This window comes from Procambarus clarkii, chromosome 19, assembly GCF_040958095.1.
Source record: "Procambarus clarkii isolate CNS0578487 chromosome 19, FALCON_Pclarkii_2.0, whole genome shotgun sequence".
Classification (NCBI taxonomy): Eukaryota; Metazoa; Arthropoda; class Malacostraca; order Decapoda; family Cambaridae; genus Procambarus; species Procambarus clarkii.
The window spans coordinates 44,265,308-44,291,073 of NC_091168.1; the positions used below are offsets into that span (position 1 = coordinate 44,265,308).

At 46.3% G+C, this 25,766-nt stretch overlaps 1 protein-coding gene across 1 annotated transcript in view; it reads right to left on the minus strand.

Annotated features, from left to right (window-relative positions):
* The window catches only part of LOC138366469 (ankyrin repeat and death domain-containing protein 1B-like), a 174,390-nt gene that overhangs the window by 138,987 nt on the left and 9,637 nt on the right, over positions 1–25,766 (minus strand). The gene's annotated exons all lie outside the window — the stretch shown is intronic.

Below are 25,766 nucleotides of genomic sequence, written 5' to 3' on the forward strand. Positions count from 1 at the left end.
ACTAAATGCAATAAAGATAATTATAGTAATAGGCGTCCATGAGTCTCAGGAGACTGTGGAGTTGCGCTCTGGTTGTCAGTCTGGAGTGGCCTCTCCAGGGCGCAAAGATGGGTGGTTGATATTTAGAAGCTGTTACCCAAGCAGCAGGTAACCATCACCACCTCCATCAACAGAAGGTGTGTATATAGAGATAATTATACATCCTTCATAATTTCAATAATTAATAACTAGAATTCACGTTTTAAAAATCTTTGCTCTTAAACGTTTTATCATGACAATAATAAAACATTACGACATAACGTCTCATTATTGTTTTTACAACAATTCTCTAAACACATAGAAAATGTAATTTAAAAGTAATTAAAAAAGTGTTTTGTCACAATTTCAAAACGAGAAAATGTTTGCTGGGAGGGTTTGTGGTGTGTTTTTGGGGTATGGTAGTGTGGTGAGGTAGTGTGGTGAGGCAGTGTGGTGTAGTAGTGTGGTGTGGTATGGTGGCATGGTTGTGTTGTAATATGGTGTGGTGGCATGATGTGGTGGTTTTGTGTTGTGGTTTGGTGTAGTGTAGTGTAGTGTGGTGGGGTGGTAATGGTGGTGTGTAGTGGTGTATTGTGGAAGAGGTAGTGTGTGGTTGTAATGTTTTTTTTTTTTATTTTTATAAATTACATAAATACAAGAACACACAAAACAACGAAAACCTGTACACACAAGTATACCAATGAAGGAACAGTACACAGGAATAAACAGTCTGTACACTAAACAATAACAGTAACCGCAAAACAAACACAATCGCTGAACAAAATAAAAACGCATTTAAGCAATGGGCTAAACAGTACAGGGAAATAAGTGCTAAAACAGTACATGGAAACAATAGGCTGAACAGTTCATATCTACATAGCAACACAGAACATGGCAAAGAAAATTACATGAAAAATAAAGAAAACAATAGAGTACATAAATAACATTTAAACACACCTGGAACCAATAACAGAAAACATACACAGACGTGGATATAGAATTACGTGCACAAAACCACGCCTACCACACACACACAAGACAAAGGAGCATAGGACCATACATGCGCTACCCATGAAAATGACATACGCTAAATGAGAAGATATTATGTACACACACACTAAACACACCCTAAACAACAAGACAAACACACTCATACCACCCACACCAACACGGCACACCACACTGCACCCAAGCACGCAAAATAATGGGTCACAGGCCAAAGCGAAACACGGCCACAAAAAGAACAGGGGAAAACAGTACAGCAGAAAACCCAGGCCCACGCAGGAGCCAAAACCCCCCTCAAAACCACACACCCACACGCATACGGACACAACCGGCACCCGGAGGTACGGAAACACACCACACACACACAGGAGCAGCAGCATCTCAAGGGAGGAGACACACAATCACACGCAACCCCCGCCAAGGACACCCAAAGAAGCGGAAAGGGAGCGCATAGCAATGCAAACCCCGAAACCTCCCAACCCCTCTAAACCCACATCGACACCCCAACCCCACCCAAGACGAGAACATCACCTTCCCACCAAGGCACCAACCGACCCAAAGGCAACCCCACGAACATAGGCATCTGTGAACCACCGACCAAACTCCTCCGGAAAAGCGCGCTGCAACCACCACCAGGTAAACCGCATGCGCACCCGCAAAAATCCTAAAATTCGGGCAACCCCAAAACCCTCCCGCCTCCCAACCCACACACAAAACACATAATCAGCAACCAAAACACATAATGTATTACGCACCCGCTGCGAATAAGCCGGAAAATACAAAAACAAAAACTGCAAAACATCACCCCGACAACCCGGACCACAAAACACCTCCAGGACATCCCGAAACCAGTCCACCAACCCCTGTAACCGGACACAAAAATAAAATACATGCACCTGCGATTCACTTAAACCACAATGAACACACGCCCCAGAATCACGCAAGCCAAGCATACACAACCGCTCATTTGTCGCCAGCGACAAATGCAGAACCCGAGACAGCAATTCACGCTGCTGAGGCGCCAAGAACCGTGCCCCCAAACACGACCAGATACCACCCCAATCCCAACACGGGAATAAGCCATCCACTCCAGGCCGCACCCGGGGCAACAACACCCCATACACAGTCTTGCACGAGAAGGACAGAAACCCAGGATGGCGGCAGAGCTCCCGAAGAATCCCCACGGCCCAAGAATAAACAGGGGGGGTAAACAAGGCCACCTCCTGACAAACCCCCAAATCAACCAAAAAACTGAAGCGAAGCGAGCAGAAAAAAAACACCCAGCGTATTCAACCCCCCACCGAGAACCAGCCCCTGACGCAACGAGACCCAGAAGAGGGCCTTGGCCTTCGTGAAGACGTCAGGAATGCCAACACCCCCCTCTCTCACCCCTAACACCAACGTCGAACGGCGCACCGGTTGATAACGCCCACACTATACATATCTGTACACCACACTCTCCAAACTCAAGGCCTTCCGACGATCCAACGGGAAACATCGAGCCACAAACCAAACACGCGACAAGACCTTACACGCAACAAGCAGTCCCCTCTGATAAATCGTCAAAGGACGACGCGACAAAAGGCCAACCGCAACACCAACCGACCGAGAGACAGCACCCCAATTCCACTCCAAGGAGTGGTCATAGGAGGCAAACCAAGTAACCCCAAGAACCCGAATCGAGGAGACCACCGGAAACCACGACCTATCCCACACAAGGTGGGAGGCCCACTCACCGATCCCCATCAACCCCGACTTCGCCCGATTAAGAACGGCCCCCGTAGCGGACTCAAACCGCAGGAGAACGTCCTGGACAGCTCCAACAGAACCCTCCGAAGCTACAAACAGAACGGTGTCGTCAGCATACCCGCAAACGGGTAGCCGAAGACCGGACGGCAGACAAGGAGGCACAATCAAGGAATACGCTTTCACCGCCCGGAAAAAGAGGTTCCTGAAAAATCACATGCAAAAGCATGGACATGGGAGACTCCTGACGAACGGAACGGCAAATAGGAAAAAATGAACTAAAAAACCCATTCACACAAACGCGACTGCGACTCCGGACATACAACAAACGGACCCACCCCACAAACACCACCGGAAAACCAAGCCTCTCCATAGCACTAAAAACAAACTCTAAAGACACCCGATCGAAGGCCTTGGACCAGTCCAAGCTGATCATAGCCGCCGAAAGCCGATACTCGGACGCATAGAGAAGCACGTCACGAAGTAAGGCATTGCAATGCATCAGGGCACGGCCAGGCACACCACAAAATTGCTCCATAGAGACCACCGACGCAACGACACCCCGACATCGACGCGCTAAAACCTTAGAAAGAATTTTGTAATCAACATTTAAGAGCGTAATAGGCCCCCAACTGGAAAACAACTGCAAATCGCCAGGCTTTGGGAGCAGCCGCACGATCCCGTCACAAAAGGAATCAGGCAGAGCACCCAAACGCAAACACGCCTGCACCACTTCCAAAAGCACCTCCCCCAACACATCCCAAAAGGAAAGGTAGAACTCAATGGGCAGGCCATCTGCACCCAGCACTCTCCCAGAACGAAACGACCGAACCAACTCCAGGAGCTCCAACGTGGAAACATCCTGCACCAACCGGTCACACTCCGAATGCGACAAACCGGGAAAGCACCTGTCCAAAAAGGAACCCGCGAGCACACTATCCCTCGCACCTCCCCATAGAGTGCCTCCAACTCCTGCCGCGCGGTAAGCAGAACACCCTCCGTGCTAGAAATCACAGACCCATCAGGCCGCCGAAGGCCCTTGAGAAGAACGGAACCCCTAGCAGCCTTCTCCCTCCCTAAAAGAAAGGGAGAGAGCCTCTCCCCATCCACCCGCTCAGCTACACGAGCACGCACGCGAACACCGTCAGCCAACACCGCACGCAAATCACAAATACGCTCCTTACACTCAGCAATCTCACTAAAGCAGTCAACCCCAGCATTCAACTGCACATATAAAGAAGACAAACGCGCCTGAAGTAACCGCAGCAGACCAAACCTCCCGGCAGCCTCCCGCTTAGCAACAATCCCAAAAAACCTCCGACACTCCACCTTACACCACTCCCACCAAACGAACAAAGAGGAGAAATCAGCCTTCCGGGCAACAATGCCAACCCACCAGGCCCGAAACTGCGCACAAATACGTGGATAACGCAACAACCGACAATTTAGTTTCCACCACCCAGGCCCCACCCGCACCTGACTCCGGACACCAACCCGGACAACCACCAAACAATGATCCGAGAAAGCCACCGGGATCGTGCGAAAATCAAAAACTGAACACTCCCCACCAGAAACATAGAACCTATCCAACCTAGAACTCGCCCCACGCGCAGTGAAGGTATATTCCAACGAGCCGCCACACAAAACAGCCGCATCGCGAAACCCGCACGCACGCAAAACCTCAATTAAAGTGGCCGAAACATTCCGAGGGTGAGCACTAGAGCAATCCCTCACACACGTAACAATTTAAATCCCCCCCAAAGATCAAATCCCGTGTATCATGCCGCAGGTACAGCAAAAGCCCCTCCCGAAAAAACAGCTCCCGGTCCTGATGATGCGCCACCCCAGAAGGGGCGTACACCGTCAAAAACGGAATCACAACCCCCAAATACTCAGCCCGAACAAACAAGACCCGCCCTTCTTCATCCATTTCCGTGTGAAGCACGGAAATAGATGCCCTCCGCGAAAACAACATCAGCGTTCCCCCAAAGGACGTCCTCGGCGGGTTCAACACAACATGATACTCAGCACACAACCCCTGCAACACAGACACATCCCGAACATTGTGCTCTTGGATCAGAGCCACATCCACCCGCTGCTCCCGAAGCACATCCACAAGGCCCAATTGGACCGCCAAAGCATTCAGACCACGAACATTCAAAGACACACAAACAATAGCAGGCGCCATCGAACCCATTAATGACCCCCAGCCCCTCCAGGACCACCAGAGGGCACAGAGCCACCCACTGCAGAGGCGCCGTCATCATCCTGAGGCTCAAACTGCCGCCGCCCCACCGTCGGGGAATCCACCATAATGCCGGGCCTCAGATCCCGCAGGAAGCGGACAGTGCCGGCATCACCCAGCGAAGCACACCGAGACCCCGCAGCCACTGACCAGGTATCACAGACGTCCACCATCGACGAGGAAATCTTGCTGCCATCCGGCACTGCATCACTTCCGGAATCCATATCAGACACAGGAGAATTAGGAGGAGGAGGGGGGGCACCACCCAAGGCACAACTCCGCAAAGCCTCAATCCGTTTGCCAGGGGGCTCTCTACTACGTGAGCGCGCCCCCGCAACGCGCTTCCGGCGAGGAGCAAGGGAGGTCAATGTCCCCTCATGGAACGCACCCTCAAGGGGAGCAGAAACGGACTCGCAATGCATGCAACAGGAACGCCGGCACCAACGACGACGCTTCCATCACCCTCAGTGAACGCACCGCCCACAACGGGAGGCACCGAGACGACATTCCCAACACCACGCCCATCCACCAACGAAGCACCAGGAACAGAATGCACCTCCACATCCACCGGAAGTAGAAGACGGGAATCAGGAGCAACCACGTCCTCCACCACAGCCGGCACAGGAGACACCACAGGCACAGACGAACCAGCAGGCACAGCAGTCGCAGGTGCACCACCAGGCACAGCAGTCGCAGGTGCACCACCAGGCACAACAGTCGCAGGTGCACCACCAGGCACAACAGTCGCAGGTGCACCACCAGGCACAACAGTCGCAGGTGCACCACCAGGCACAGCAGTCGCAGGTGCACCACCAGACACAGCAGTCGCAGGTGCACCACCAGGCACAGCAGTCGCAGGTGCACCACCCGGCACAGCAGTCGCAGGTGCACCACCCGGCACAGCAGTCGCAGGTGCACCACCAGGCACAGCAGTCGCAGGTGCACCACCAGGCACAGCAGTCGCAGGTGCACCACCAGGCACAGCAGTCGCAGGTGCACCACCAGGCACAGCAGTCGCAGGTGCACCACCAGGCACAGCAGTCGCAGGTGCACCACCAGGCACAGCAGTCGCAGGTGCACCACCAGGCACAGCAGTCGCAGGTGCACCACCAGGCACAGCAGTCGCAGGTGCACCACCAGGCACAGCAGTCGCAGGTGCACCACCAGGCACAGCAGTCGCAGGTGCACCACCAGGCACAGCAGTCGCAGGTGCACCACCAGGCACAACAGTCGCAGGTGCACCACCAGGCACAACAGTCGCAGGTGCACCACCAGGCACAACAGTCGCAGGTGCACCACCAGGCACAACAGTCGCAGGTGCACCACCAGTCACACCCCCATGCCGAGGACCGGCCAGGGATGCACCATTCTCACGGAGGGGGGGAAAATCCCCCACACTGAATACAGAAGCAGTCTCTATTCGAGGAACCTCACACTGGGCAGCGTCATGGCCCTCCTCCCCACAGCGGAAGCACGTGCGGGCCTGCCCTGGATAGAAAACTCGGAGCGGAAGACCACAGCACATAACCTTAGAAGGGATGGGCTCCTTGAGGTGCATATGCAGCGTGCGAGTACCCAGACGGAGGCCCCGCAGCCGCCCAGCACTAAACAAGTTGTACAGATGACGCAACACCGTACCATACCTCGCAAACACAGAAGAAAGCTCCACCTCAGGAAATGTAACAGGTACCCCGTGCACGCTCACAAAGGTCAGTGGACCCCACGGATCAGAGACAGTCATAGACACAGCCGAATGAGGAAGGGGAGTCGTCTGCTCGTTCCAACACCCCACAAACCGCTCGTTTCCAGGTGACGTGGCAAACGTCACCGCCACGCGAGTGGGAGAAAATTTCTCGAGACCGAGGAGATCCTTAATATCCACCTTCAGGACATCCAAAAGCGCAGCCGCCACAAGTTCCCAATCCACGGGCGCAGAGAACTCCAGCCGAGCAGTATTCACACGGCGGATGCGGCCACCACCAGCCGCCGCCATATTGCCGACCTCCGCCCCAGTCAGCTGGCGCCCCACACCAACGAGCAACCACCACCAGTCAGCGACAAACAGCTACTGGCAGCCAGAGCCCGACGTCCACACCCCCCAGAGGCAGAGGACGGAATCCAACAACCAGTACCCCTAACACCCAGTACCACCAAAAGCCAGTACCACCAAAAACCAGTACCACTAACTCCCAGTACCACCAACACCCAGTACCACAAACAACCAGTACAACCATCCACCAACACTGTCACCAACAACAGGTTTCTCTTTCTGTCTCTCACTAAATGCAATAAAGATAATTATAGTAATAGGCATCCATGAGTCTCAGGAGACTGTGGAGTTGCGCTCTGGTTGTCAGTCTGGAGTGGCCTCTCCAGGGCGCAAAGATGGATGGTTGATATTTAGAAGCTGTTACCCAAGCAGCAGGTAACCATCACCACCTCCATCAACAGAAGGTGTGTATATAGAGATAATTATACATCCTTCATAATTTCAATAATTAATAACTAGAATTCACGTTTTAAAAATCTTTGCTCTTAAACGTTTTATCATGACAATAATAAAACATTACGACATAACGTCTCATTATTGTTTTTACAACAATTCTCTAAACACATAGAAAATGTAATTTAAAAGTAATTAAAAAAGTGTTTTGTCACAATTTCAAAACGAGAAAATGTTTGCTGGGAGGGTTTGTGGTGTGTTTTTGGGGTATGGTAGTGTGGTGAGGCAGTGTGGTGTAGTAGTGTGGTGTGGTATGGTGGCATGGTTGTGTTGTAATATGGTGTGGTGGCATGATGTGGTGGTTTTGTGTTGTGGTTTGGTGTGGTGTAGTGTAGTGTGGTGGGGTATTGTGGAAGAGGTAGTGTGTGGTTGTAATGTGGTGCAGTGTGGTGGTGGTAGTGTGTAGTGGTGGCGGTGTGATGTGGTAGTTACAATGTGTGTTGATGGTGTGGTGTAGAGTATTAGTGATAGTGTGTGTTAGAGGAGGAGGTGGTGGTGGTGTTGTGTAGTGGTAGTAGTTTTGTGGTGGTGGTGTGGTGTGGTAGTGGTGGTGTGTGGTAGTGGTGGTGTGAGGTAGTGTCGTGTGGTATAGTGTGGTAGTATGTGGTGGTTATGGTGTGGTGTAGTGGTGGTGTGAGTTGGTGATGTGTGATAGTTTGTGGTGGTGTATTGTGGTGAGGGTGCTGGTGGTGGTGGTGTTTGTGGAGGTGGTGGTGGTGGAGGTGCTGGTGGTGGTTGTGTTAGTGGAGGTGGTGGTGGTGGTGGTGGAGGTGCTGATGGTGGTAGTGGAGGTGCTGGTGGTAGTGGTAATTGTTGTTGAGGTGCTGGTGATGGTAGTGGTGGTGGTGGTAATTGTTGTTGAGGTGCTGGTGATGGTAATGGAGGTGCTGTTGGTAGTCGAGGAGGTGCTGTTGGTGGTGGTGGTAGTGGAGGTGGTGGTGGTGGTAGTAGTGGTGCTGGTGGTGGTAGTGGAGGTGCTGGTGGAGGTGGTATTAGTGGAGGAGCTGTTGGTGGTAGTAGAGGTACTGGTGGTGATATTTGTAGAGGAGGTGATGATAGTGGAAGTGCTGATGAGGGTGGTGGTAGTAAAAGTAGGGGTAGTGGAGGTGCTGGTGATGGTGTTCGTTGAGGGGTTGGTAGTGAAGGTGCTAGTGGTGGTGGTAGTGAAGGTGCTAGTGGTGGTGGTAGTGGTGCTGATGGTGGTGGTAGTGGAGATGCTGATGGTGGTGGTAGTGGAGATGCTGATGGTGGTGGTAGTGGAGGTGCTGGTAGTAGTGGAGATGCTGGTGGTGGTAGTGGGGGGTATTAGTGTTGGTAGTGGAGGTGCTAGTGGTAGTGGTAATGGAGGTGCATGTGGTAGTAGTGGAGGTGGTGGTGGTGGTGGTAGTTGAGGTGGTGGTGGTGCATGTGGTGGTAGTGGAGGTGGTGGTGGTTGTGGTAGTGGAAGTGGTGGTGGTTGTGCTAGTGGAGGTGGTGGTAGTGGAGGTGCATGTGGTGATAGTGGAGGTGGTGGTGGTATTTGAGGTGGTGGTAGTGGTGGTAGTGGTTTTAGAGATGCTGGTGATGGTAGTGGAGGTGCTAGTGGTGGCAGTAGAGGTGCTAGTGGAGGTGCTGGTCGTGGAGGTAGTGGAGGTGCTGGTGGTGGTGATGGTGGTAGTGGAGGTGGAAGATGATGAATGAGATATAGGGCAAGGTATCCTTCGGGTGAACTGGGAAGTGAGTATAGGTGAAGAACAGCAGGTGAGAGAAAACGTCGAAATCGTAGAGACAGAGCCAGGGCTAATCCCAGCAACATGGCATAAGTGGGGCTCTCAACACCGGGCTGGTTATGCAAGGAGGCGGGGTCTTGTGTCGTGGGCGACGAGGCGAGTACATCTGTTCTCTTGAGTCGCGGAGTCTTCTTTTCTCTATGAAGCCGGAGTCTTCTTCTGTGATGCTGAAGTTTTCTGTCTTCAACGTCGGTCTTCACGGGGGCACACACATGGCATCCTCCAATTCCAAACGGGAAAAATTAGGTCCCTATCCATCTAAAGAGGGGGAAGAAGGCGGCTGCCTTCAGTTGTTGATGATGGCTATTTTTTCTTTGTTGATTTGACTTTTTTAACTTACTGATGTCCTGTTGCAACCCACCACTGCTAGTCGAGGTTTAGGCCATCAGATGTGTCAATGAATTCAAGCATAGTTCTGCTGCTAGGATCGGGGTCTTCCTGTTTTGCCAGGTTACATAGGTCCCTCCAGGCAAAGGAGTTGAAACCGCGTTGTGGCTAGTTCCGCACGGCCATGATCGCGTGCCACTTCTGGTGTGAGTGGAGACGGGAGCGGCTTGTATATCACCTGCACTGGTGATGATGTTCGGGGACCTACTGAAACCTCTTCGTCATCGGATGAGAGTGTGGCTTCTGTCTCTGGGGCAGTGGAGAAGGACCCCTGGTCTGGATCTGTTGTGGCGTCTGCTATTGGCAATGGGCCAGGCGTTACGACTCTGGTATTGCCAGGTTAGTTGGCCGAGGCCGACGACGTATTGCTTGGCTGATCAGGTGGGGTGCTGGCCTCTGGTGGAGCAGAGTATCTAGTAAACATGATCTTTGATATTTTGAAATTCGGTAGCTTGTTCTCTTCGTAGAGTTTGTTTAGTGTTTTGTCCTGCAGTCTGATATCCCTGCCAGAGATTTTTTTTACGAAATGGATGAGGGCAGCCAAATTGCTGTCGATGATGGGTGGAGTAGTGGGTGAGCGTGGCGACGGCTGGGTCGATGATTGGCTGGCCTGGTTGGGTAGTGTTGTCTGGGTCTGTGGTTGACTGCTTCCGTGGGTGTTGGTCTTCCAATAGTTGTGTGGTGCGCCGCTTGTGGCGCCTCTTATCGGGAGGCCTGGGAAGGCTGCAGCCTGGATGTTGAATGCCTTCAGTTTTGGCGTGACGGTGGGCAGTCTGGCTTCAATCATTTTCTGAATTTCAACCTTCCTAACTGTGCAGTCCGGTGAAACGGCAGTGCGGGCTTCTCCACTTAGTAGGCAGCGCTTGTAGGTAGCCTGAAAAAACCTGCAATGATGTTTTTCCGCACAGCTGCTGCACCTCTGCTGTTGCCTGATGCACTTCTGGGTAGAGTGAGTGTATTGATAATACCTGAAGCACTGGGGTAGGCGGAAATATCGTTGCCTGGAGATTTGATGGGATGTACAGGCCACTCCAAAACATCTGAAGCCGTTGTTGGCCACAAGGATGGCCTCTGTTGTAAACTTGAGGGGGTGACCTTCAGGGTGAGTTGCTCGTTTCCATCCTGCTGGATGAGACGTGCTGAGACGGCGGTCAGAGACTGGTTCCGAGCGTTGATACTGTTGATAATATTAGCTATTAATCGTTCTACTATGCGAGCGCTTACTTCTATGGACAAATATGGATCTTACAGCCTGGAATTGGTGGAGTGGTGTTAGGTTCAGGTTTGCTGCCTCTAGAGCCGTGAGTGTTGCTGGGATAAACAGGCCATGGAGAGCCAGTGCACTGCTGAACAGAATCAGAGGTCCCTTTTCCCCCCATGATATCGTCGATGGGAGCTATCCCTTAGTTTGCCACCAGGAAAGTCAGAATCTCGGCCTTGGTGGAGTTGGTGTTGGGTCCTCGGAACCGAACCTTGATCCGGTATAGCATGGTGCTGTTTGGCTAGCACCAGGAGTGAAGACCAGGTCGTTCAGCTGACACCCCCTCAGCGGGTCGCAGTGCCGATGGAAAAACTCTTTCTATCTGGATAGTGCTCTGATCGCCCAATCACATCACTGAAGAGGGCCTACCGTCTCTGCCCAGTATATAACACCAGGCAGGGAGTGGGGGTCTGACCTTCTAGAGTGAAGAACTGCCTGAGTGTGGAGGTGGTGGTGGTAGTGGAGGTGGTGGTGGTAGTGGAGGTGGTGGTGGTGATGGTAGTGGAGGTGGTGGTGGTAGTGGTTGTGGTGGTAGTGGAGGTGCTGGTGGTGGTGGTGGTAGTGGAGGTGCTGGTGGTGGTGGTGGTGGTAGTGGAGGTGCTGGTGGTGGTGGTGGTAGTGGAGGTGCTGGTGGTGGTGGTGGTAGTGGAGGTGCTGGTGGTGGTGGTGGTAGTGGAGGTGCTGGTGGTGGTAGTGGAGGTGCTAGTAGTGGTAGTGGAGGTGGTGGTGGTTGAGGTAGTGTGGTGTTTTATGATGGCGTTGTTGTTTGGTAATGTGGTATGGTGTGGTGTGGTAGTGTGGTGTAGTGTGACGTGGTAATATGGTGTGGTGGCATGGTGTGGTTGTGAGGTGTGGTAGTGTGGTGAGGTAGTGAGGTGAGGCAGTGTGGTGTGATAGTGTTGTGTGGTGGCATGGTTGTGTGATGGTATGGTGTGGTGGCATGGTATGGTGGTTTGGTGTTCTGGTTTTATTGTGGTGATGGAAGTATGGTGTGGTGGAAGTGTTGTGTGGTGTAGTGTGGTGGGGTGGTGTGGTAATGGTGGTGTGTGGTGTAGAGTAATGTGGTAGTGTGTGGTGGTATATTGTGGTAGAGGTAGTGTGTGGTGGTGGTGGTGGTGTAGTATGGAGGTGGTGGTGGTGGTGTGGTGGTAGTGGCATGGTGTAGTGTGGTATGGTGGTGGTAGTAGTGGTGTGCTGTGGTAGTTGTAATGTGTGTGTTGGTGATGTGGTGCATACTGCCGTCTTATTTACTTCAGTTGCTCTGTCAAGTATGGCAGGTTAAAACATATGTTCTTACTGATAACAAAGAATATTGGTTGATGTGAAGTTCTGGACTAATCCTGGCTCACCCCTAAACAAATTCCTATTTTTAAAAACTTTCAGATGCAGAGACTGGACAGACCAAACCGTATGGGTGGTGGTATTTTCCTCCTAACACGGAGTAACATGACATGTAAACCTGTAACGCTTACACATTTTGTAAATGGTAAACTAGAAATTTTAGCATGCCTAATACCCTACAATGGTACACACATATCCTTTCTGGGTATATACAACCCTGGTGGCACAAGAAATTTAAATGAACTAGAATTCTATCTAAACCAATTACGGCAACCGATCATTGTTACAGGTGATCTCAATGCCAACCACCCCACATGGAGTAGAGGTACCCAAAATACTGCAGGCACTGATTTATATAACTACTTAAACACTACACCATATATTCTTCTTTCGCCGCCCTACCTGGCAACCTACTTTAACTACAGAACCAATTATGAAGCCTCATTGGACATCTGCTTTGGCTCTGCACATTTTCAACAAGAACTACAGTTTCATACTGGACCAGATATTGGTAGTGACCACAAACCCCTCATTATAAAATTTACTAACTTTCAGCCACCAACCCTCCCCCCCCCCAACGCTCCCCAAGTGGAACATTAAGAAACTAGATAAGAAGAAATGGGCTGATACTGTCTATCTCCCAGATACAGACGATGTAGACCCCAACACGCGACTGTCCACAACCACCTCGACCATAAATTCTGCAGCCACCCAAATGCTCAAGAAAACTTCAGGACATAGGTCCAACAAACCACTTAAACCGTGGTGGAACGCGGAATGTGCACGAACAGTCGCTTTACGCCGACGAGCCATACAAAAACAAAGACGTCAACCCTCCCTACAGAACTGGGTTAATCTCCGGCGGGCCACAGCAGAAGCCAAAAAAAACATACTGTCAGCAAAACGAGCATCATGGGCAAAATTTTGTGATAGCCTCACACCCACAACGCCACATTCAAAAGTCTGGGCTACATTTAACAGCATTAAAGGTCGCCCAACATTCCCTTCGGGTCCCCTGATGATCAACGGTTCACTCTGTCAAACACCTCAGGAGCGTGCAAATGTTCTTGCTGAATGTCTTAAAGTTACCCTCTCAACACCCTTCTTTCATGCCCCAAGAACTCCCCCTCAGACAAGAAATTGACCGTGCCATACTGCTACCCATGCCCGGCGTCGACAACATGTACACCTTAAGCGAGCTACAATTAGCCTTAACCCGCCTACCTCTTGGCAAGGCACCTGGAGAGGATGGAATTCCATATGAACTCATTAAACATCTTCCATCAACTGCACATAGTACTCTCCTAAACTATTACAACCTATGCTGGACTCACGGAAATATTCCCTCACAATGGCAGACCAGTATTATTCTTCCGTTCCTTAAACCAGGAAAAGACCCATCCCAACCTGCGTCATATAGACCTATTTCCCTACTATCATGTCTCAGTAAAGTCATGGAAAGACTAGTACATATTTGCCTCCAATGGTACCTAGAATATAATAATATTATACCGTCACTCCAAGCTGGATTTCGAACGCAATGCTCCACACTCGATCAAATACTTTGCCTAGAACATGAAATCCGCACCTCCCTCAGAAGCAGCAAATTTTGTATTGTTCTCTACTTAGACCTCAGAGGAGCTTTTGATAGCATTCCTCATACTTGCCTCCTCGCAAAGCTTGCGCGTTTAGGCGTACAGGGAAGATTACTTTTATGGTTAAAATCCTATCTTACGAACAGGACCTCTAAAGTCTATATACAAGGCGAGTTTTCCGATGACATCCCAATACAAACGGGTGTCCCACAAGGCTCCATACTAAGCCCAACCCTTTTTGCTGCATTCTTAGCAGATTTGCCTACCACCCATCCTGTTAACCTCTCGGCGTACGCCGACGACTTAACACTGTATTATTCAGACAATGCCTTACCTAATACAGTCTCAACAATGCAAACAGCACTTGATCACCTCATAGATTGGACACAACAATGGGGCCTTCAAGTTAGTACTACCAAAACCTATTATCAAATTTTCACTAAAAAAATACTTGTTCATCTACCCACCCTCACAATACACAACACTCCCATCCAACACGTACGAGAACATAAATACCTCGGCATGCACTTAGACTCGCCCTCACTTACCTGGAAAGCACACATTCAACACCTTAAACAGACGACACAACCCCGACTCGCCATACTGAAAGCCCTCACTGGCACCACCTGGGGAGCACACCATAAAATCCTGCTCCGTTTCTATACAACCTACATTCGCAGCCAACTAGACTATTGTTGCCAAGCATATGCGTCGGCTGCGCCTACTAACCTACAGAGCCTAGAGGTCATTCAAAACAATGCCATGCGACTTATATGTGGCGCAATGCGTTCCACTCCTATCCTTGAACTTTACGGGGAAACGGGCCTCACAAGCCTAGCCACCAGACGAGACATAATGTGTGCCAACTATCTGTCACTCTGTACCACTGCTCACCAGACACACCCATACAGATCAAAAATTAACCCAACAGTTAACCCACATAACCCCCGCTTTCCAACCAATCACTCACAACCTTTCCTCCCACGGGCTACAAATAACCTCAATATAGACCTCTCTCTACTCCAAAACTCGGAAACCCAACTTACTGTTCCCCCTATTCCACCCTGGCTTTATACAACTCCTAATACAGCAATACAACTCGAAGACAACATTCCAAAGTCTGCACCAAACTCAGCCATAGCCTCAGTCTTTCTCTCAACAATGAAAAATTGCTACCCAAATACCACAGCGATTTATACAGATGGATCTCGCATCATCATGAACAACGTACCCTCGGTCATTAGCGCCGTATGGATACCGGAATACCATCTCAAGCAGGGATGGCGGTTACCAAACCAACTATCTGTTTTCACAGCTGAATTATACGCCTTATATCAAGCTCTCCAAATAATCACAACATTACCAATCGGGACATATACAATCTGCAGTGACTCCAAGAGTGCGACTCAAGCAATTACGTACTCTTCAAAAACGTGCAAGGAGTTTGTTTACCCATGTCTTCAACTTCTTCATGAACATCGATTGAACGGTTATGATACCTCTATCCAATGGGTCCCAGCGCATTGTGGTATTCTCCATAATGAACTAGTAGATCAACTAGCCAAAGCAATGCACAACATGCCTCACATTACCCGTCATCCAATTCCCCATGTTGCACGTAAAAGAGCCTTCAAAAATACCATCACCCAAGATTTTGCGGCGAAATGGAAAACGTCATGCTCACCTTTGTACTATGGGTCCGTTAAAAAGAAATGGGAAACTTGGAAACATGTCAGATATATAAGCAGAGAAATTGATATAGCGATGACCAGATTAAGGCTGGGACACACCAAACTAGCAGCACACAGCTCTAAGCACAGAACAGACATCAACGAACTCTGCATTCACTGTCAGGTGCCTGAAACAATCGAACACTATCTTCTTCACTGCTTCCGACATTATAGTGCCAGAGTAAATTTCAAACAAGTACTTATCTCACTTAAAATACCCTTTACCATCGAGCATATATTAGGAGGCGGTGACCACTCGTTACAAGAAAAATACCAAATAGTCAAAGCACTGGCTAAATATCTCCAATCGACCAACAAATTGGGTCACATCTGACCCGCGCCACATTTATACCTGGCGCCACCAACAGCTAAACACAGAAAACAACTGTCTTGTCGCAACACCGAGGATCAGCTGACGCCATAAACACAACACATCGCCCTACAGTGCGGCAAGTCTCCCTCTAACACACACCTCTGTTTTAGTCGCCGCTCCTCTGTCTACAGCACAACGCAACAAGCACTTTTGAAACTCTTATCATCCTCAACATAAACGCGTCCACCAAAACCTGTACTGGTGCAGTCATCGGGAGGACAAACCCTTCATGCAAACTGCACCTACTATCAAGAAGAAGAAGATGTGAAGTTCTCATCCTTAGGGACCAGCTACTGTAGAGTGACGTGTAACTAAAAGTCACTGTAAAAAGATTTTTACTTTTTACTCGTTACTAAACTATCGTTCATTATTTCAACAGAAACATTGTTAAGTAAAGGCCATACCCAATTTTACAACTTAGTCGATTATACAGCTATTCACAACTGTAGGCCAAATAAAAGAAAAGGAGGCACAACTATCTATTACCAAAATACCTTCATTTCCAATAGTGTCATTACTGATAGAGATGACTACTGTGAATATACCTTTCCTCAATTTTCGATTAAATCCCTTAAATCCTTCTTCACTATTGGAGCTATTTATAGATTTCCCAATATTAATATAACTGCATTTTCAGATAACCTAAGGAATCTTTTCATAAACAACAATCTCTACAAAAATCATATCATTCTAGGAAGTGACTTCAATATTGTTCTGTGTCAACAAAATATCCCTCAAGTCGATTATTTCCTAAACAGAATGAACTCTTGTATGCCAATCCTCACAATCACCAAGCCCACCCGAATCACTCAACCATCTGCTACTAACTTGGATCACTTATGGACTAACATAACAGCTCCCCTTATATCTGGTATAATCACTGATAGAACTATTGACCACTGTCCTACCTTCTCATGGCAAACATGGACATAACTCCACCAGATACCAAGAAACTCACCTTCAGGCAACACAGTGAAGCAGTAATAGGCAATCTCACAAATGCACTCACAATATAAACTGGGACTCTGAATTCAATAATACTCAGGACATGAATTCATTACCCAACAACTTCCTTTCCAAAACTCTAAACCTCTCCAACACACACTGTCCTCTCCCTCACCAAGCAAGTAACTGCCAAAAGATTAAACATCCCCAGACTCACAAGTGGGCATACTCAAAGCAATCAACAAGTACATGAATATGATAAAACGTAGGATTGGCCTAGTTACAAAACATGTAGTTAAGAGGTACGCCTCAATGCATACCAATTTAATAAGAGGAGCGAAACTTTCCGAATATGAGAGTAGATTCAAAGAAGCAAAAGGAAACATGAAAAGCACATCGAAAGTAATCTCTAACATCCAAGGGTCTAAACAGCATCACATAACAAGAAAATAAAACTCACCAAGGATGGTTATACATCTGCAACCGATTTAGCAACGGCAACTGAATTTAATTAATAGCTTCTTTTTTATCAGTTGGTGCTAACCTTGACAGAAAAATCCCACAGACCCAGACACATGTTACTACATATCTTACAGGTAGCTATCCAAACTCTCTTCTCCTTTCACCAGTCAGCCCGACAGATGTTATGTCCATCATTCACTCACTAAAAGCATAAGCTGGAAACATTTGGGAAATACCTTCCATGGTATACAGCAGTGCCTCCCATGCCCTTGCACCACCCATAGCTCTGCTATTCAACAAATCTCTAGAGTGTCATACATTCTCTGACATCCTTAAGAAACACGAGAAACGCCAGTTCATAAAGGTAGCGATACGCCAGTCAAACAATTACAGACCAATATCTAATCTACGAATATTATAAAAACTATTTGAAAAAAATATTTATAAACAGCTCTACTCCTACCACATAAAATTCAATGTGGGTGAAGTTACCCAGTCAGTTAGGCTACCGTTCCCAAAGGAGCACCAACGATGAAATTATTAGACTGCTTGATATAATTTACACAGCTCTTGACAAAAAAGAGTTTCGCATTGACCTGAGAAAGACTTTTGATACTGTAAATCATAACTAGTAGGCATCCATCAGTCTCACGAGTCTCAGTCTCATCAGCCCCTTATTTGAACTTTACCATTATGGAATCCGAGGCCTTTCCCTGAACTATATTTAATCCCATCTTAGTGACAGACACCAATATGTAGTCATCAGTGATATAACCTCCCCCACTCTACCATTTACCGTAGGGGTGCAACAAGGCAGCATCCTAGAACCTCTCCTACTTCTTATATACATCAAAGATCTGCTTAATGTCTTTAACATTCTTACACCTATACTGCTGCTTGTAGAAATCGATGCCATCTGCTCATAATGTGGGACTTTAATCACGGGAAGATAGACTGGGAAAACGAGGAACCACATGGAGGTGAGGAAACATGGAGAGCGAAACTGTTGGAGGTGGCGACTAGAAACCTTTTAAGTCAGCATGTCAAGGGTCCCACGAGAATGAGAGGCAACGATGAACCAGCAATATTTGACCTAGTATTCAATCTGAATAATTCAGACATAAGGGAAATCAGTCTCGAAGCCCCCGTGGGTATGAGTGATTAGTGTGCTATTGTTTGAATATCTGGTCAAAGAAAGGTTAATGTACTCAAGGAAGGGACCAGAAAGCAAGTGGCCGGCATTCCGGAAGGGGAACTATGATGAGATAAGAAAATTCCTAACTGATATAGCCTGGGGAAACAGAGCTCAGAGGAAATACGGCTCAAGACATGATGGACTACATCACACACAAGTATGAGGAGGCAGCAGATAAGTTAGTCCCAGTCCAAAAGGGAAAAAATTAAATGCAGATGAGAAACCCATGGTTTAATCAGAGATGTAAGCTAGGAAAGCAACTAAGTAAAAGGGCGTGGAGAAACTATAGAAACAACAGAACACTAGAGAGCAGAGAAAGATACCAGAGCGCCAGGAATGAATACGTCAGGGTGAGAAGAGAGGTAGAGAAGCAATATGAAAAGGACATAAGGAGCAAGGCAAAGACTCGACTCAAGCTACTGCACAGCCACATCAGGAGGAAAACAACAGTGAAGAAGCAGGTAATGAAACTGAGGATGGGGGTAGAAAGATTCACTACAAACGACAAGGAAGTGTGCGAGGAATTCAATAAGAAATACCAGGAGGTCTTCACCTCAGAGCAAGGAGAAGTCCCAGAGGTAAGAGAGGGAATATTAAACCAGACACCACTAGAGGAGTTTGTGATTACCAGTAGGGAGGTGAGGAAGCATCTGCTAGATTTGGATGTGACATTGGCTATAGGCCTCAGATGGAATATCACCATGTATTCTAAAGAAAGGAGCAGAAGCTTTGTGCCTGCCACTCTCCCTGGTGTATAACAAATCACTGGTAACACTGGTAATCACTGGCAAAAATTTGGAAGACGGCCAGTGTAGACTGTCATTTGGATTTTGGAAGACGGCCTATATACAAGAAGGGTGATAGGCAGGAGGCACTGAACTACAGGCCAGTGTCCCTAACTTGCATTCCATGCAAGATGATGGAGAAGATTGTGCAGAAAATGCTAGTAGCACGTCTGGAGCGGAAGAACTTTGTAACACAACATCAGCATGGGTTCAAAGATGGCAAATCATTCCTAACAGGTTTATTTGAGTTCCATGACCAGATAACACAAATTAGGCAAAAGAGGGATGGGCAAACTGCATATTTCTGGACTACCAGAAAGCCTTTGACACAGTACCACATTAGAGACAAGTGCACAAACTGGAGATGTAGGCAGGAGTGAAAGGGAAGGGACTCCATTACGTACTCCTTTATCCCACTGGATAAGGGAGTATGTAAGCAACAGGACACAGCGAGTCACTGTGAGGGGGTGAGGTCTCGGAGTGGCGGGGTGTCACCAGTGGAGTCCTATATGGAACATATATATACTCCTATATGGAGTCCTTGGACCTATACTGTTTCTGATATACGTAAATGATCTCCCAGAAGGAATTGACTCGTTCTTCTCAAACTTTGCTGATGATGCAAAAATTATGAGGAGGATCACGACAAAGGAAGATAGGGTGAGGGTACAAGATGACCTAGACAAACTGAAGGAATGGTCAAACAAATTGCTACTAAAGTTCAACCCTAGTAAATGTAAGGTAATGAAACTAAGCGGAGGAACAAGGAGACCAGACACTGGATACCGAATGGGAGATGAAGTCCTTCATGAAACGGACAGAGAGAAAGATCTAGGAGTTGATATCACGCCAAACCTGTCTCCTGAAGCCCACATCAAATGAATAACATCAGCGGTCTATGCGAGGCTGGCTAACATCAGAACTGCTTTCAGAAACATGTGTAAGGAATCCTTCAGAACCTTGTATACCACATATGTAAGGCCAATCCTTGAGTATGCAGCTCCAGCATGGTGCCCATTCCTAGTCAAGCACAAGACAAACCGGGAAAAAGTTCAGAGGTATGACACTGGGCTAGTCCCAGAACTAAGAGGCATGAGGTATGAGGACAGGCTGCGTGAACTGCACCTCACGTCGCTGGAAGACAAAAGAGATCGTGAAGACATGATTACCACATACAAAATTCTCAGGGGAATTGACAGGGTAGACAAGGATGGATTATTTAACACGGGTGGTACACGCACAAGGAGACAGGTGGAAACTGAGTATCCAAATGAGCCACAGAGACATTAGAAAGAACTTTTTCAGTGTCATTAGAAAATGAAATGCACTAGGAAGTTATGTGGTGGAGGCTGACTCCATACACAGTTTCAAATGTATATATGATAGAGCTCAGTAGGCTCAGGAATCTGTACATTAGTTGATTGACGGTTGAGAGGCGGGACCAAAGAGCCAAAGCTCAATCCCCGCAAGCACAACTAGGTGAGTACAACTAGGCGAGTACTAGTTGCTTACGATACTACCTTCATCTACTCAGATCCTAACCCACACACACTAAATAATGTTATAATAACGAATTAAAAAGTCCACTCATGGATGTCAACTAACAAACTCACACTAAACATAGAAAAGACCGACTACATTTTATTTGGAAGCAAATCGACAAATGCAATTCAGCTTTAGATAGACAATATTAACATCAAGAATAAAAATGCTGGAAAATTCCTTGGCCTATACATAGACAAGAGACTCTACTTCAGTACCTACATACAACACATAACTCAAAATGTCTAAAAAACGGTCGATATTCTTTCTAAAATCATATGTTATGTACCAAACTCTGTTTACCTCTTATTATAATATGTGCTAATCTATCCCTATCTTACATATAGTATCTGTGCATGGGGTTCACCCACTACAAACTTCCTCAAGCCCATCATCACCCAGCAAAAATCTGCTGTTAGAACAATAAAAACTGATTTTAGACAATACACAGTCCCCCTGTTTAAATCTCTAAACATACTAAACATAAACTCACTTCACACATTCTCTTATGCAATATATATATACAAAACCTTGGTTTAGATGCAAATCTTGATCTGAAACTCTTCCTTGATAGATGCAATAGAACCCATAATCACCACACTAGAAATAGAGAGATCCCTGATATCCCTATAGAAGAGCCGTGTAAACACTCTATGCAAATAAAGGGACCTAGTCTATGGAACTCACTCTCTAACAAATTAAAAAGCTGTCTAACGTAAGCCTTATTCAAAAGTAACACCAGAAAGTACCAAATTTCATCATCACAGTTTCCTACCTAGTTCTTTAAACTCGCACTGTGTCATGTGCTACACTCTCCGCCAAAGTATGTGCCTAAGCTATACAACCTCAACATTGTAATCACTGCCATCCTCCTGTATCATGGTTGTTATGTTGAATGCAAATTTTACTACACTGTACCGAGAAATTATCCTCATATTATGATACATTGTAGCTGTTGATATTCCTCAAATTTTACTATAATGTACCTACTAATTTTCTTAAAATTTTCTTTCTGTGTACCTGTTAACATTTTTCAATTTGGCTACAAATCATCTACTTAAATTTATCTGTTTGATTAAGGACCTGCCCGAAACGCTATGCATACTATTATCTTTACAAGATTGTAAAATCATCAATGCAATGTACTCTCATCAACCTAATGTACCTTCTTGTGTGTATATATATATATATATATATATATATATATATATATATATGTCGTACCTAGTAGCCAGAACGCACTTCTCAGCCTACTATGCAAGGCCGGATTTGCCTAATAAGCCAAGTTTTCCTGAATTAATATATTTTCTCTAATTTTTTTCTTATGAAATGATAAAGCTACCCATTTCATTATGTATGAGGTCAATTTTTTTTTATTGGAGGTAAAAGTAACGTAGATATATGACCGAACCTAACCAACCCTACCTAACCTAACCTAACCTATCTTTATAGGTTAGGTTAGGTTAGGCAGCCGAAAACGTTAGGTTTAGGTTAGGTTAGGTAGGTTAGGTAGTCGAAAAACAATTAATTCATGAAAACTTGGCTTATTAGGCAAATCGGGCCTTGCATAGTAGGCTGAGAAGTGAGTTCTGGCTACTGGGTACGACATATATATATATATATATATATATATATATATATATATATATATATATATATATATATATATATATATATATATATATATATATATATATATATGTCGTACCTAGTAGCCAGAACGCACTTCTCAGCCTACTATGCAAGGCCCGATTTGCCTAATAAGCCAAGTTCTCCTGAATTAATATATTTTTTCAATTTTTTTTCTTATGAAATGATAAAGCTACCCATTTCATTATGTATAAGGTCAATTTTTTTTTATTGGAGTTAAAATTAACATAGATATATGACCAAACCTAACCAACCCTACCTAACCTAACCTAATCTATCTTTATAGGTTAGGTTAGGTTAGGTTAGGTAGCCGAAAAAGTTAGGTTAGGTTAGGTTAGGTAGGTTAGGTCGTCGAAAAACAATTAAATCATGAAAACTTGGCTTATTAGGCAAATCGGGCCTTGCAAAGTAGGCAGAGAAGTGCGTTCTGGCTACTAGGTACGACATATATATATATGTCGTACCTAGTAGCCAGAACGCACTTCTCAGCCTACTATGCATGGCCCGATTTGCCTAATAAGCCAAGTTTCCATGAATTAATGTTTTCTCGACTACCTAACCTACCTAACCTAACCTAACCTAACTTTTTCGGCTACCTAACCTAACCTAACCTATAAAGATAGGTTAGGTTAGGTTAGGTAGGGTTGGTTAGGTTCGATCATATATCTACGTTAATTTTAACTCCAATAAAAAAAATTTGACCTCATACATAATGAAATGGGTAGCTTTATCATTTCATAAGAAAAAAATTTGAGAAAATATATTAATTCAGGAAAACTTGGCTTATTAGGCAAATTGGGCCTTGAATAGTTGGCTGAGAAGTGTGTTCTGGCTACTAGGTACGACATATATATATATATATATATATATATATATATATATATATATATATATATATATATATATATATATATATATATATATATATATATATATATATATATACATATATATATATATATATATATATATATATATATATATATATATATATATATATATATATATATATATATATATATATATATATATATATATATATATATATATATATATATACATATATATATATATATATATATATATATATATATATATATATATATATATGTATATATGTACCCTTCGTAACGACCAAGAGATGGCTTCCTGAACCTTGCAGGAATTAACCTCACTGAGGACCAAGTCACTCTCCTAAATCTGGGTATAAACTGTCACGTTATGTCCAGACCGAGTGAGATGGCCCGGAAAGTGGAGTTGGAAATTCTGTTGGACGACATATTCGACCTCGAGACACAAAAGAAGGTCACTACCAAAGATACCTTACAAGCAGAACTTATTGCGGAAGGAGGAAAGAATCGAGGCAACTACAGAAGCACCATACTGTCCCCCGAGCTCAAAGCGGCAGCTAAAAGCCTTCGTGAGAACAAGGAGATAGTTGTCAGGAGAGGTGACAAGTCGCCAATATACGTCATTCTTAAAAAAGACGAATATCTGGCGAAAATGAACCTCATACTCTCTGACCAAACTAAATTCCAAAGGGTAACGAAGGACACTACAGCCGAATTGAAAGCAAAGGTCAACAAACTGATCGAAACTGTGAACGCCAAGAAATCCGGAGTCCACCTGCCAAAGATTATTGGGGAATATAAACCTGGATATGCGTATGGAAATGTCAAGACACACAAGCCTGGAAACCCACTTCGGCCAATCATCAGCCAGATACCCACACCCACGTACAGACTGGCGAAGCGACTCAACGGCCTGCTGACTCCTTATGTCCCTTGCGCCTTCAGCCTGAAGTCTCCAAAGGAATTTGTTGACTTACTGCGGGGCACACGGGCCACAGGGATAAGAGCCTCGTTGGACGTAGAATCACTGTTTACCAACGTACCTGTGGACGAGACAATCGGGATGATAGCCAACAGAGTGTATCGTGATCCGGCCTGTACTCCTCTTGACATACCAGAAAACATTCTAAGGAAACTACTCCAAGCTTGTACTAAAGAGGCACCCTTCTTGAGCCCGGATGGGCACATGTATAAGCAAGTAGATGGGGTCGCCATGGGTTCTCCCCTAGGTGTCCTGTTTGTAAACTTCTGCATGGGTACCATCGAGCAAAAAGTCTTAGTCGACATGAACTTGAAACCGGCCATATACTGCAGGTATGTTGACGACATTTTTACACAGGTACCTGATGCCAGACATCTGCAGGAGCTTAAGGAGGCATTTGAGCAGAGTTCCGTGCTGCGTTTCACTTACGAGATGGAAAAGGATGGGAAGCTGCCCTTTCTAGATGTAACAGTCATGTAAAAGAGCGGAGGTTTCCACACTGCAGTCTACACTAAGGAAACGAACATATGAATGTGCCTAAATGCCAACAGCGACTGCCCAGACAGGTACAAGAGGAGTGTTGTTAACGCTTATGTCGACCGTGTTCTCAGCCACAGCTCAGAATGGAAGCAAGTCGACGAAGAACTCTGTAGGGTAAGGCAGGTCCTAGTCAACAACGGCTTCTCCAATGGTTTCGTGGAAGACATCATAAGAAGGAAAGTGAAACGCCATGCAACCTCTGAAGAGACAACTAACACAACACCTATACCCCCTATTAGACTATTTTACAGGAACTTCTTTTCCACAGCCCATAAAACGGAGGAAAGGGTCTTGAAAGATATTGTTAATAGAAACGTTATCCCTACAGACAAATTCAGAGGATACAACTGACGATTTACTATAAAACCAGAAAAACGGCCAGCCTACTCATGAGAAACTCTCCAGACACAAAGCAGAACGCTTTAAAAGAGACCAACGTCGTCTATGCCTTCAAATGCCCTCTTGGGGACTGTAAGCTCCAAAAAAACCAGTATATAGGCAAGACAACAACATCTCTTTCTAGGCGTTTAACGATGCATAAGCAACAGGGCTCCATTAAAGAACATATAATCTCTTCCCACAACCAAACCATCGCCAGAGAAATCCTAGTAAACAACACAGAAATCATCGATAGATACAGCGATAGCAGGCGGCTTGACGTCTGCGAGGCACTACACATCAAGAAGTCAACACCAGCAATCAACAGCCAATTAATGCACAACTATATTCTACCCACCTCAAGACTCAGCTCCAATATAGAAGCATCAAGAAATATGGACCAATAGGCTTTCTACAATCACTTCCATTCAATACCCATTGTTTCGTGTTCTGTCTTGTGTTT